This window comes from Mauremys reevesii, linkage group 11, assembly GCF_016161935.1.
Source record: "Mauremys reevesii isolate NIE-2019 linkage group 11, ASM1616193v1, whole genome shotgun sequence".
Lineage (NCBI taxonomy): Eukaryota > Metazoa > Chordata > Testudines > Geoemydidae > Mauremys > Mauremys reevesii.
In genome coordinates this window covers 44,200,687-44,214,697 of record NC_052633.1, presented here as the reverse complement: position 1 = coordinate 44,214,697, position 14,011 = coordinate 44,200,687, and positions in this window count along the sequence as shown.

Sequence of the window (14,011 nt, the reverse complement as noted above, 5' to 3'; positions counted from 1 at the left end):
GAAGCGTGCTAGAGATAACGAGGTTAGTTCAATCAGGGAGGATGAGGCCCTCTTCTAGCAGTTGAGGTGTGAAAACCAAGAGAGGAGAAACTGCTTTTGTAGTTGGCAAGCAGTTTCTCCTCCCTGCCCCTGGAAATTTCCACTACATGCATCCAACGAAGTGGGTATTCACCCATGAAAACTCATGCTCCAATACATCTGTTAGTCTGTAAGGTGCCACAGGACTCTTTGCTGCTTTTATAAATAAATAAATCGTGAGTCTGAAGGTTCCAAAGAATACATGATAGATGTGTGCTCAAGGCAGATTCACACTTGCCTATGGCACAAAGTTGTGGATCTGTTCCCTTCCTTTCTCCATTACTGTGGAAGTTTTCATGGGTAAACAGATACATGAGAGCGAGATGCTATAAGTTACATCTTCTTCTCTAGCAGTTTATTGTGAGTGTCAGTTTGGGGTTGGAAAGAGGGGCCAAAGCTGTGGCCAGCGAGAATGTCAAATTTCAAAGAATTACGTGGATGACTAAGGTACAATTTAAAAAAAGGCAGAAATTATATAGAGAAACACTTAGAAACTAAGACAGAGCTGACATTCATTTAGTTAGAGCAGAGGATGCTGTACAGACAGTTACCATTTTAGCATATGCTGACTGGTCTTCCTGTCTCATATAATAGATCCATTGTCCATAAGAGCAGTTACTGGCAGTTTAATAAAGGCCAGTGTGGGTGGGCAGGCCAAAAGAAGGCAGTGGCATGAAGAATCAAAGTTTACTTGTTAAGAGAACTCTGAAGAGCACCTACTTTATTCCAGTGAGGACAGAAAATGGTTCAGAAATAATTTAATAAGAAGAGTTGTTATGTAATGTATTTCTTCAGTTTTTTATTATACCATATATAAGCTCTAGAAAATAAATAGAAATAATATGACATCAGTATATGATATATGCAAATTCAGGTAATTAGCAATATTTTATTTATTTATATTTATTAAATATAAACCTATCCCATGGTTGAGCTACACATACAGAATACAAAAACAATTTAAACCACTTTTCAATTTTAAAATATCAGACCGACACAAATCGAAACTCTCTGTATTCAACAACCACACCACCAACAAAAGCTTAGGAGGCTTTGCAACGTTATGTGATGGTCAGTTCATTTAGGCTCTTACACACCAAGTGGGGAAACGAAATAAAGAATCAAGGATCCATCACTGAAAACACCAGCCTGTTTAAGCTAGGCCTATTGGCTCGAGTGCCTCATCTGATCATAGCTGCTGTGATTTCACAGGACTAAATAGGGTAATTTTTAGCCTAGCAATGATCTAAACCTTTTAAAGTTTTATACTCAGAGCTGCTCTGTAACTTTAGAGACGGTGCTGATCACCATGCAAAAAATCTTAGCTATTTCTAACCTAGCTGACCAAATCTAAAATTACTGCAGAAGGTGACGAAATGAGGTGTAGAATGGTTATGTCGCTTTTAAGTACTGTATGGGTTCACAGAAGATTAAGTTTTCCTTTTGTAAAATGCCAAAATGGTATGTTTTAGTGCTGATAACTAGGAGCAGATGCTAGTAAGTTATGATTATATGAGCAGAAAATAACTCCAAGAGGTTAGTCTATGTCAGGGGTGGGCAAACTACGGCCTGTGGGACTGTCCTGCCCGACCCCCGAGCTCCTGACCCGGGACGCTCACCCCTGGCCTCTCCCCTGCTGTTCCCCCTGCCCCGCAGCCTCAGCTCGCTTGCTCCACCGCTAGCGCAATGCTCTGGGCAGTGGGCTGTGAGCTCCTGGGGTAGCGCAGCTGCAGAGCCCAGCCTGACCCGGTGCTCTGTGCTGTGTGGTGGCGGCGGCAGTGACAGCATGGCCCGGCTCCAGCCGGGCAGCACGGCTGTAGTGCTGCCAGCCACCAGTGCTCCAGGCAGTGTGGTAAGGGGGCAGGGAGCAGGGGAGGTTGGCTAGAGGGCAGGGCAGTTCGAGGCGATAGTCAGGGGGAGGGGTGTGGATAGTGGTCAGGGAGGAAACAGGGGGTTGAATGGGGGAAGGGGTCCCTGGGAGCAGTCAGGAAAAAGGGGGGTTGGATGGGGTGGCAGGAGGCAGTCAGGGGCAGGAGTTCCAGGGGCAGTCAGGGTATAGGGAGAAGGGGTGGTTGGTTGGGGCAGGAGTCCCAGGGGGGCCATCAGTAATGAGAGGAGGGGTTGGATGGGGCAGGAGTCTGGGGTGGGGGCAGATAGGAGATGGGGGCTGGGCCACGACCCCCTCCCCTAACCAGCCCTCCATACAATTTACGAAACCCGATGTGGCCCTCAGGCCAAAAAGTTTGCCTGCCCCCGGCCTATGTGGAGGAGTATCTATCAACTTCTAAGGCAAGAGTTAAAAACTGTCTTTTCTTAGAGAAGCAGTGAAGTTTTGTGTGGTCTTTCTGACAGTGGCATTATATATGACAGCTGCAGTCTGTTTCAAACAGTAAACTATGGTTGTTTATTGACATGTCAGGAGACAAAGGATTTAGTCTAGAATTCCAGGCGTAACATGGATTAGCCAGAATTGTGTGAGATGGAGGAGTATCATAAAAAATATGACATTTCAGGAACTATAATTTTGATTTTGGACACGTGGGAGGAGGAATCACTATGGATGTAGTATGGGAGGTGGTCTTTAGAACAGAAATGTTGATGTTTATGCAAGCAATGACTCAGTCAGCAGATTCAGGAACATTGGTTAAAATGCTGGTGAGATTGTTTTGAAGTATTTGCACCTCTCTATAGCTTACAGGCTTGGACATAGATCTAGTGGTTTCTGGTATAACCTTCTTCTCACTTCTGGTGATTTCATTTCATGCTGCTGTCACCAGAGACAAAGAATAATCCTGTTTAAATCTAAACTCCCTGCTTGCTTGTTCATTACATGCAGGGGAGGAGCCTTTTAGGAGCACAGTGGGATCACTGTCGGAGGAGGGCACTGATTTTTAACTCCTGAAGGGAGAAGTTTGGTACTATGGCACCAGTGCCATGAAATATAATGAGTTGAGATCGGGCTCTGTCGAAGTCAGTGGGAATTGTGCCTGTGCCAGGGAAACTCTCACTGGGGATGGGGTGCTGCAGGACTTTTATAGCCCTGGTACATTACCAGTATCACATGGGGACAGCAGTGGAGAGGAGAACCCCTTCCTTTGTGTATTAAATTGAGCTCTTCTACACCTGGACTGAGTGTTTCTTATCTTCATCACAGATTTTAAGGCCAGAAGAGACCATTGTGATCATCTAGTCTGACCTCCTGTGTAGCACAGGCCATAGAACTTCCATGAATTAATTCCTACTTCAGGTCTAAAGCTGTGGTTAAACTGGAAAAAAACAAATCATCCAATCTTTATTTAAAAATTTCCAGTGATGGTTAATCACATGCACTGTTAAAAATGTGACCCTTATTTCCAGTCTGAATATGTCTAGTTTAAACGTCCAGTGATTGAATCTTGTTACTCCTTTTTCTGCTAGATCAAAGAGTTCTCTATTACCAAATTTCTGTTCCCCATGTAGGCACTTACAAACTGTCATCAAATTGCCATTTAACGTTCTCTTTAAAAAGCCAAATAGATTGAGCTCCTTGAGCCATTATAAGGCATGTTCTCCAATCCTTTAATCATTCTTATGGCTCTTCTCCGAATGCTCTCCCATTTTTCAACATCCTTCTTGAATTATTACTGCTACTGGACACAGTATTCCAATAGTGGTCACACCAGTGTCAAATATAGAGGTAATACACCCTCTCTACTCCAGCTCAATATTCCCGTTTACATACCTAAGGATCATATTAACCCATTTGGCCACAGCATCCCACTGGGAATTCATATTTATTGGATTATCCACCATGATCCCCAAAAGTTTTTAGAGTCACTGCTTCTCAGAATGGAGTGTGGCCTGTATTCTTTGTTCCTAGATGTAGGACTGACATTTGGCTATAGTGAAATGTGTATTGTTTTATTGCTCCTAGTTTACTGAGCCATACAGATTGCTCTGTTTCAGTGGCCCGGGGACCTGACCTCTTCATTATTTACCACTTCCCCAATTTTTGTGTCATCTGCAATCTTGATCAGCAATGATTTGATGGGTTTTTTTCCAGGGCGTTGGTAAAAATATTTAATAGTCCAAGGCCAAGAACAAATCCCTGTGGGACCCCACTAGAAACAGCTCAAAGATGATTCTCCATTTACAGGTATATTTTGAGACCTATCTGTTAGGCAGTTTTTAATCCATGTAATGTGTGCCATGTTAATTTTATATCATTTTAGTTTCTTAATCAAGATGTCATCCGGTAACAAATCAAATGCCTGACAGAAGTCTAAGTATATTACACTATCACCTTTTCCATTCAAGCTTGTAATTGCATCAAAAATTATATCAAGTTAGTTTGACAGTGTCACTGCTAGGGCTTGCACAGCCAGATCCAGTGGTCGGAGCAGGAGCTGGAGTTAGGAGTCAAGCCCAGGGTCAGAGCCAGAGTCAGAGTCAGGGACCAGGGCAGGATCAGGTACAAAGCAAGAAGGCAAAAACCAGGAGCAGGTCCCAGGAGAAAGGCAGGGAAATAAGAACCTAGAAACAAGCCAGGATGGCAGATCTTAGGAGTTAGGTAAGAAGGCAGGGTCCAATGTAGCAGTTTTATGAACAACTTCCTGTGTCTCTTTCTGGCTTAAATAGTATACCCAGTCCAATCAGAGACTCTGGAGTTCCTCCAATCAGGTTCCTGTGGGTGGTACCTTTAGTGCAGAACCAGACTTTAGGGCTCCCAATTCACCAGTCTCTAGTAGAGCCACAAGGTGGTGCTGTGGATGAAGTCCCAAGGCCTGACAGGATCTGTTTTCCATAAACCTATGTTGGTGGCATTAAATATATTACTCTTTAATTCATTATTAATTGAGTTTTAATGTGTGGTTCACTGGGAGCGTCACAGCCTGACTCAGGCAGGACTTTGCTCCATAGATTTTATGGCATACTATCTTCCATGTAGGGCAGTCATATGAACTGCAAGGTACAATGGAGATTGACAAAGTGTAAACAAGGAACTACTGGTAGATTTATGTAAATTTTGATTGAGCCAAGGAAAGAGGTGGGGATTGCTATCTTCTATGTGACACCTAATTGTCTTTACTTTAGAAACCTTCACTTGAAGAAGGATGGGGGGTAGCTTCCTCCGTTACAAGGGATGAAGAATGATGACTGACAAACTTATCCAGAAGAAGTAGCATTTTTATCACCTAGAAGTATTTGGTACCTATCACATCAAGTGGGCTATTCGTAATGGCGAGTTCTGCTTGCTAGTGAGGTCAGCAGTATTAATTTGAAAAGCAGGGGCAATATTAATGTCTTTGTGTTTATTTGTGCAACTTTGTACTAAGCAAATCAGGCTATGGCCTTTTTTATTTTCCTTCTAGCTGACAGCTATGTATTTGAACGTACACAATATTTATGTACTGTAATACTACTTAAAGTAATGCATATTACTGGAATGTATATGACTTACTATATGAATCTATAACTTGTGCATTTATACATGGAGGCAGAGTGTATGTATGACAGCTGTAGTCTGTTTCAAACACTAAACGATGTTGTTTATTGGGAGCATAGCTGTTAGGCCACTGATCATGCATTCTCTTCTACAGCAGAACTGTCCTGCCTGTGTGTGTATGGGGGGCGGGGAGGAGAAGGAGGAGACAAGGGAGGCCTGGGGGAGGTAATTTGGTATGGCACAGCTTATTCATCATGCATCCCCATTTAGCACTTATGAGTGCTTGTGCTGAGCATCATGTAAGCTCACAGACTGTAACTGTAGTCTGCCCCTTTTCCTCCCACCTTATATTGTATGTATTACCTCTACCTTGTGACAATGGTTTGGCAAGTGGAGACTACTTCCTAGTGTACAAGCCATGCTAGTGTAAGTATCAACATCCTTAGTTGCTTCATCCACCTGCTGTATCTTGTTACAAACCTTGACTTTGAACTCCCTGGAGCAGGGACTGTCTACTTACTACTTGTGTGTATAACACCCAGCAAAATGGGGCCCTGTTCCTTAGTTACACCCATAGGAGCGACCATAATCTAAATAATAATAATGACTGTACTTTGAATGAGTAACTTTTCCTCTTATACATGTTGATGCTACTTCTCATCGCTAATCATTTATTTAACTCTGACACAGACTGGTAGAGGCCAAAATTGTTATCTGATGGATCTTTTTTTGCTTGTGTGCAATTCATAGATTCACAGGGTTTAAGGCCAGAAGAGAGCATTAGATCACCTAGTGTGACCTCCTGTACATCACAAGCCACTGAATTTCATCCGGTTATACCTATATTGAGCTCAATAACTCATGTTTGACTAAAGTATATCCTCCAGAAACACATCCAGTCTTGATCTAAAAACATCAAGAGATGAAGAAACTACCACTTCCCTTTGGTAGCAGGTTCCAGTGGTTAATCACCCTCACAGTTAAAAATGAAAATTGAGCCTAATTTTTAATTTGAATGTATCTGTCTTCCACTCTGGCTATTAGTTCTTATTATTCCTTTTCTCAGCTAGAATAAAAAGGTCCTTTAGTGCCTGGTATTTTCTCCCTGTGAAGATACTTCTACGCTGTAATCAAGTTTGTCATCTCAACTTATTATATCCAGGACAAAATTCACCACTAGAGTTAGGAAAAAACCACACCCTTGTTAGCAGTCCTATCAGAGAGACTAAGAATCCAAGATTTGAATCCTAACCTCTGCTCACTCCAAAGAGTTGTCCCGGCAGAGTAGGGTTGGTGGTGTTGTGTGGGAAAGTCTGCAGGTCCCAAACTATGCTCTAAATCAGCAGGTCCAGATAACTGGCATCCAAGAGTTTTAAAAGAGCTTATTAACAGCTAGAGCACTGGGAAATTCTAGAAGACTGGAAGAAAGTAATGGTGTGCCAAAATTTTAAAAGGGCAAGTGGGAATATCCAGGACATTATAGGCCTGTCAGTCTGACATCGATTCCAGGCAAAATAATGAAGTGGTTAATTTGGAACTTGATTAATAAAGAATTAAAGGAGGGAAATATAATGAATGCTAATCAACATCAGTTTATGAAAAATAGATCCTGTCAATTCAAGCTATGTATATATTTTTGATAAGATTACAAGTTTGGTTGATAAAGATAATAGTGTTTGTGTAATAGACTGCTGTACAGTATTTGACTTGGTATTGCACAACATTTAGATTAAAAAAACTAGCATGATAATAAATTAACATTGCACACATTAAATGGATTAAAAACTGGCTAACTGATGTCATTGTAAATGGGGAGCAGGTTTTTTTGTAGTGGAGTTCTGCAGGGACCTGTTTTTGGCCCTATGCTATTTAACATTTTTGTCAATGACCCAGAATAAAGCATAAAATAACTGATAAAGTTTGCAGATTACACAACAATTGGGATTGTTAAATAATGCAGAAGTCAGTTCACTAATATAGAGCCATCTGGATTGCTTGGTATAATGGGTGCAAGCAAATAATATAAGTTTTAAATATAAATATAAATATAAATTTAAATATAAATGTAAATATACACATCTATAAACAAAAAAGTAAGCCATACTTACTGCTTCTCAGGATAAAGATTTGGGGATCATGCTGGATAATTAGCTGAACATGAGCTCCCAGTTTGAAACTGTGGTCAAAAGGGCTAATGTGATTCCTTGGATGCATAAACAGAGGAATCGCAAGTAGGAGTAGAGAGTTTATTTTACATCTATATTTGGCAATGGTGTGACCGCTACTGTAATACTATATTCAGCTCTGGTGTCCACAGTTCAAGAAGGATGTTGAAAAAGAAGAGCCACAAGAATGATTAATGGATTAGAAAACCTGCCTTACAGTGATAGACTTCAGGAGCTCCATCTATTTAGTTTAACAAAGAGAAAGTTAACGGATTACTTGATTACAGTCTATAAATACCTACACAGGGAACAAACATTTAATAATGGGCTTTTTATTCTAGCAGAGAAATATATAACATGACCCAATAGCTGGAAGTTGAAGTGCAAATTCAGACTGGAAATAAGGCATAAACATTTAACAGTGAGGGTAATTAACCATCTGAACAATTTACCTGGGCTCTTGATGGATTCTCTATCACTGACACTTTTTAAAATCAAGATTGGATATTTTATCTCAAAGATATGCTCCAGGAATTATTTTGGGGAAATTCTATGGCCTGTGTTATACAGGAGGTCAGACTAGATAATCACAACGGTCCCTTTTGTCCTCAGAATCTATCAACTTTCTTGTTGCTCAACAGAGGATTTCACTTTCCAGGACTGTCAGTCCAGTATCGCTTACATGCATAAAAACATGTACCTATATAGTAAAATAATTAAAATAAAGTTGATGTTACTATTTATTATGTTTAAAAAATTGGGTGTATATACATACATATGCATATGTATTTGTTGTGTGAGTAGTTGAGAACAACTTCTTTTCTTATGTTCAACATTGTTGGTACAGTATAAATTTGTCCTATTATTTCAACGTGAATTGATTATTAAAAAATCTCAGCTCATAAGTCTAAGAATTAATTATGCAGCCTAACAAACCTACATAGTTGATTCATTTTAAAAGAATATCTTTACTGAAATTTTAAAAGAGATGATGTAATTTCCTAACAAATATACTAACAGTACTATCCCACACCTAAGCAAATTTCCCAAGGGAAACCAATTTCAGAACCTTTCTCAAGGGCAGTGATGGCATCCCTGTTGCTTAAGTCATTTAAACCAGACTGGACGAAGCATTCTAGAATATACCATAGGAAACAATCCTACACTACAGGTCAGAACAGGTCTCTTATTTCATATTGCAATTAAAAAAACTCAATTTGTCAAGCATATATATATATATATCTACACACATACACACACACACACAAAATCCCTCATAAACATCAACCACACAAAACTCCTGACAAGTCTAACAATCATTCTGACAACAGAGCCAATCCCCTTCCATTCTGCAGTGGTCTCCTAGGTAACCGACACAGAGCCACAGAAATTGACTGCAAAGAGTGGAAGTAAAACAAAAAAAGTGGCAGCATTTTCCACTTTTACCAGTATTCTAGTTTTGTTGAAACTTAACAAACATACCAATATTAAAAACTGACATGGGCGGGAGCTTGAAACATATTGTAGTATTAGTATCCTACTAGATGATTTGTAAGGAAAGGGACTACAAAACTGAACTGATAGTTCACCTCTTGTGACTTGTTTATCCTTGTTGTTCATGAATCAATGTGGCTTACTACAGTAGTATCGCACAGCCACAAAATTTACATGCAATATACAGCTATACAAATGTGCATATATAATCTGTGCACACAACATATATATCATACATCTTTAAATGCATCATACTCTATGTATATATAGTTTTTAAATTATGTGTTTATGAGCTTTTTATCTAAAAACTTAAGTTGTTTGCAAAATGAACATTTTCCCATTTGTTGCAGAGTTTTTCATAACAAAATCCCAGAATCTACATATTCCTGAATTATAATTGTATATCTGACTTGGCCTATATTACTAACAAAAACATAGGGGCTAGTAAACTGCTCTTTTGTCTTTGTTGTACAACACAGAACTGTTAAGAATGAAATCCATGCCCAATACAATTCAGGGGAAAGGATATAAGTAACAATAATGTGCACCATCTCATTGAAGGCTAGAAATTGTGACTCAGAAGTCCATCCAGATTCCCTCCATAGCACCTCAGTGGGAAGTACTTTGCTGCATCTCTTTACCTAGTGCAGACAACTTCTCCCCATCTTTCACACCATCACCACACCCTTGTCAGCTCCATGGGCCAGTGAGTGGAGGAAGTAGAGAGGGCAGCCAATGCTCCTTCCCGCTCCTATCTCCTTGGTAAGCCACATTCCAAATGAGATGGAGGGAATGCTAATATGGACATGCTGGGGAATGAAGAGATCTTACTTCCTTGCGCAGCTACATCAGTCTGGGCCACAATTTGGCTATAAGTGTTGTGTTATGATAAGAAAGCATTGTCATCTTTTAACTTATGGGAACACTCAGATACTATGGTGATGGAGGTCATATCGCCTAGAGAGAGAGAGGTAGGTAGATGTTAGAGAAGCCAAGGTCAATTTCAAATTGAAAAACAGGAAGCACGCAAAACACTTTCAGGACTGAGAAGCTATAAAATATTTGTTCACAAATTGGTGGGTTTTTGGTTTTTTAATAAACTCTTTCCTGCCCTGCAGTCTGAGCAGCAATACCAATAAGTATCATATTCTTCCTTTCTATCAGTCCCTAGGTGGATTTCTATTTGGTATTCCTCTGTTTTCTACTTCTATGTAATATAGCTTTTTGGCAGTAGAGGGCACTTATAATATAGACAAACCATAAAAAAAAATTCTGAAACTCTCAGAAAGCTTTTGTTTAGTTATGTGGAAACTGTAGTACTGTCAAATTTTACTCTCTGTTTTGAATTATAAGAATTTAAACATATATAGAATTTTAGTATTTCAATTTAAAAATGGGAAAAGCTTCCAAACACTTTCTTTGTTACAAAGACATTAATATCTTTTATATAGTCTATTTAGGGTTACTTTGTTTTGTCCGATGTAATATCAGCAAAGCAATAATCTATTGTTGTTAGTGTGACACTGTGAATAAAGGAAACCAAATTTTTCTTAGAAGATAATCCAAATTTATTAAATTTCTTTTTACTTTTTTTCTAATGATACAGAAGTTAAATGAACTGAGCACAAACAGGTAAATTCAGTAATGCAGAGGACCATAATACCAAAAAAATAGTTACAGGTTACAGTAAAAAGAGAGACACAGAAACATGGTTTAAGTACCTGACAACCAATTCTGATCGCAAGTAGGAGTGATGCTGCCTTGCTGGGGATCAATCCTCATAAAGAGACCGATCTTGTAAGGTGCTGAGCACTCTCTGGTCTTTAGTACTAAAGTACATAGCAGGATCTGGATCATGCAGAGGACTGGGATTTAAAGGAATAGAGAAATGTGTCACAGCTCATCCCTGTTTGTAGCCAGATGACACATTTGGGATTTTTCTAACTGAAGTATTTTGCTAGTAAAATGTAGTTCACAAAGCCCTGCAATCTTCAGCAATGATCCTGCAAAACCTTCATTAGAGGTCAATGGCTCTCCTCACATGGGTAAGGAATTTCAGGATCAAGCCTTAAAATAACAAGACTGTCTTTTATTCCTTCCCCCCCTCCCATTTCATTGTCTATCATTCATTTGATTTTTATTACATTAATTTGGTTAAATACTCCCAACACAGTAAGAACAGCCTCTGTAAAATAAAAATAACACAAAAAGGCACAAATCTTCACCACAAATTGGCTCTTTTAAGATATTGGATCAGATCATCAACTGGCGTCAGTTGGTGTAGTTCTGATGACGTCAGTGAAGGTAGACTGATTTACATCAGATGAAGAGCTGGTAAATTATTTATCAAAATTCCCCTAACATTCTGGATGGGATCTAACTGTCTTCAAAATTTGAATTACTTTAAGTATGTTCACAAAAAAACCAGGTTTTCCTATATTAGCCAAGGCATTATGGAACAATAAATTCAAATGGCCCATGCTTACTACTTGATCTGGTCTGCTGCTAGGGGGACCAGACAGCAAATGTGAAAAATCGGGACGGGGGTGGGGGATAATAGGAGCCTATATAAGAAAAAGTCCCCAAAATCGGGACTGTCCCTCTAAAATCGGGACATCTGGTCACTCTATCCGCAGCTTAACTTGCAGTACTTCCATGACAAAAAAACAATGGGCCAATTTTCTGCTGGTATAAATTAGTACAACTCCATTGACTTCAATTGCTCTATGCCAATTTATACCAGCAGAAAATTGGTTCGATATGACCATAACAGTTGTCATGGTGCTGCTGATTTCACTTAATTTACTTAATTCTTCTTGTCTTTCAATTTCTTTGGCAAGTGTCAGAGATAACTATTGGTTCTGCCCACTGGCATTCACTGTCCTGGTTTACTTATCCTTTGCTTGTAATACCAACAATACCTCTGTCATGGCAGTTGGCACAGAGACCCTCACTGATCCAGCCACATTGAAGCTAACCTCTGTACCATCCACTAAATACACAGAAGTTATCAATATCACTGACATTAGTGAGTGATCTGTGTGCTCCTTATCACAAAGTGGTACATACCACAAACCCATAGGAGAGGAAGCTCATCAGCTGATGCTGGGAGTGGTGGGTTACTGGAATGAGAAGAATCTGTCAAGAAGACTGAAGGATTAGTTGCTGCCTATTCTGGTTTTTACTAGTGGGAGGAGAAAGAGAAATGTGCAGTGTCTGCTGTGGCTGTTGTTGCACGTGCTTGCATGCTGCCTCTGCAGCCCCTGCCCATTCTGCTCTGCGCCCCTGTGCTTCTACCACAATTTTAGCAACCTCTTTCTTCACCTTTTCCTTGGTTTGTGCCTCTATTACATCAAAGACATATTTGTAGGGTAGAAGGAACTTATCACTCATAAAACAGAAATTATTTGCTTATTTTCCCCTCCATTTACCAAGCTGATGCAGGGTTGTAGCTATGAAAATTTCCATTCAAGCCTTGGAACAAAAAATAAAATGAACAGTCAAGCAAGAGAGTAATTTTCATAAACCAACTGTTAGGTTTGTACAGTGCTTCTCAAAGATTTTCCTCTGATGCTTTCAAACTCCCTTCCCTTCAGAGTCAGAATGCTGCTTATCACATGGTTAAGATTCAACTCATAAAAACATGTCTCAGCAATTGGAATTCACCCTTTGACTTTCCATTTCCCCTGCACCCCCCCTTCTGTGATGCACAAGCTTTATTTTCACCAAACAAAAAGCAGTTACATTGGTGAAAGGTGAACATTGTTTTTTTGTACAAGTCCAAAATTTCACCAAATTTCAGCGGTGAAAGAAATGCTGTTTTTCTGGTGCCCACACACAATACCAGCAACAAAAGGACAGAATTCTCTGGTGTCAATGTCTTACATGAGTATTTTTGTTCAGAGCTACAGGCAACCAAAAGTGTCTGGAAGCTGCAAGGTGTTCGGTGTGCTAAAGTATTTCTCTTGTATTAAACACTGTTTATGTCACTGTTCTAAGGATGGGTGGAGGGTGGGGGTGTCTGGAGATGGTAGTAGTGCCCCGCAATCATTATTTAGATTTTTTTATGTGGAGTCATTGCTGAGGGACAGCACATTTGCTTATGCTGGTTATTTGATGACATGTGGTGATAACTGCTGTGTTATAGCTGGATGTGACACACCACAGCAAAACAAGAAAAACAAACCTGTTAGCCTTTCTCCCTAGCTCCTAAGGAAAAAAATGTTTTTCTTCTTCTTTGATATAGCGAAGACACATTATTAACTGTGGAAAAAATATTAATATTGCTGAGTGTTTCAAGTGGCTGAACTGGGCATCCAGGGTACGTCATACACATACACAAACACACACACATTCAACTAGCTTCTAAGTAAAAAATAATAGTCTCAAAGTAGAGGCTGAGCTCAGTGCTAATCTGCCAGGCATATGAGTTTAGTGTGTGGTGCAAAGTGGGGATAAATCAACTGCACATTTATGAAATTATATCTTCTTTAGAGGGTATAATTATGCCCTGCCTGTATATTTAATTTAGAAATTGTCATACACTCTCCCCCTGTCTTAAAAACAAGCCATACAAAATTGGCACAGACACATTGAGAGATTTTGCTTCCAGCACAAGAAGAGTCTAGACATCCAGAAAGGTTTTATATTCAGGATCTTTGGACTGCAAAGAGACAAGGCTGGACTCATGACATGTACTTAAAAAACAACATCATCTTTGCTTTTGATAATCGGAAGTAGCTTCTTCTAACAGTTTCTCCAAATTCATTATCATAGATGTCTTTGTAATGACTATCTGACAGCTTAAATTAAACATGCCGATCAACGTCATCAAGTTTTTTCTTGTGGT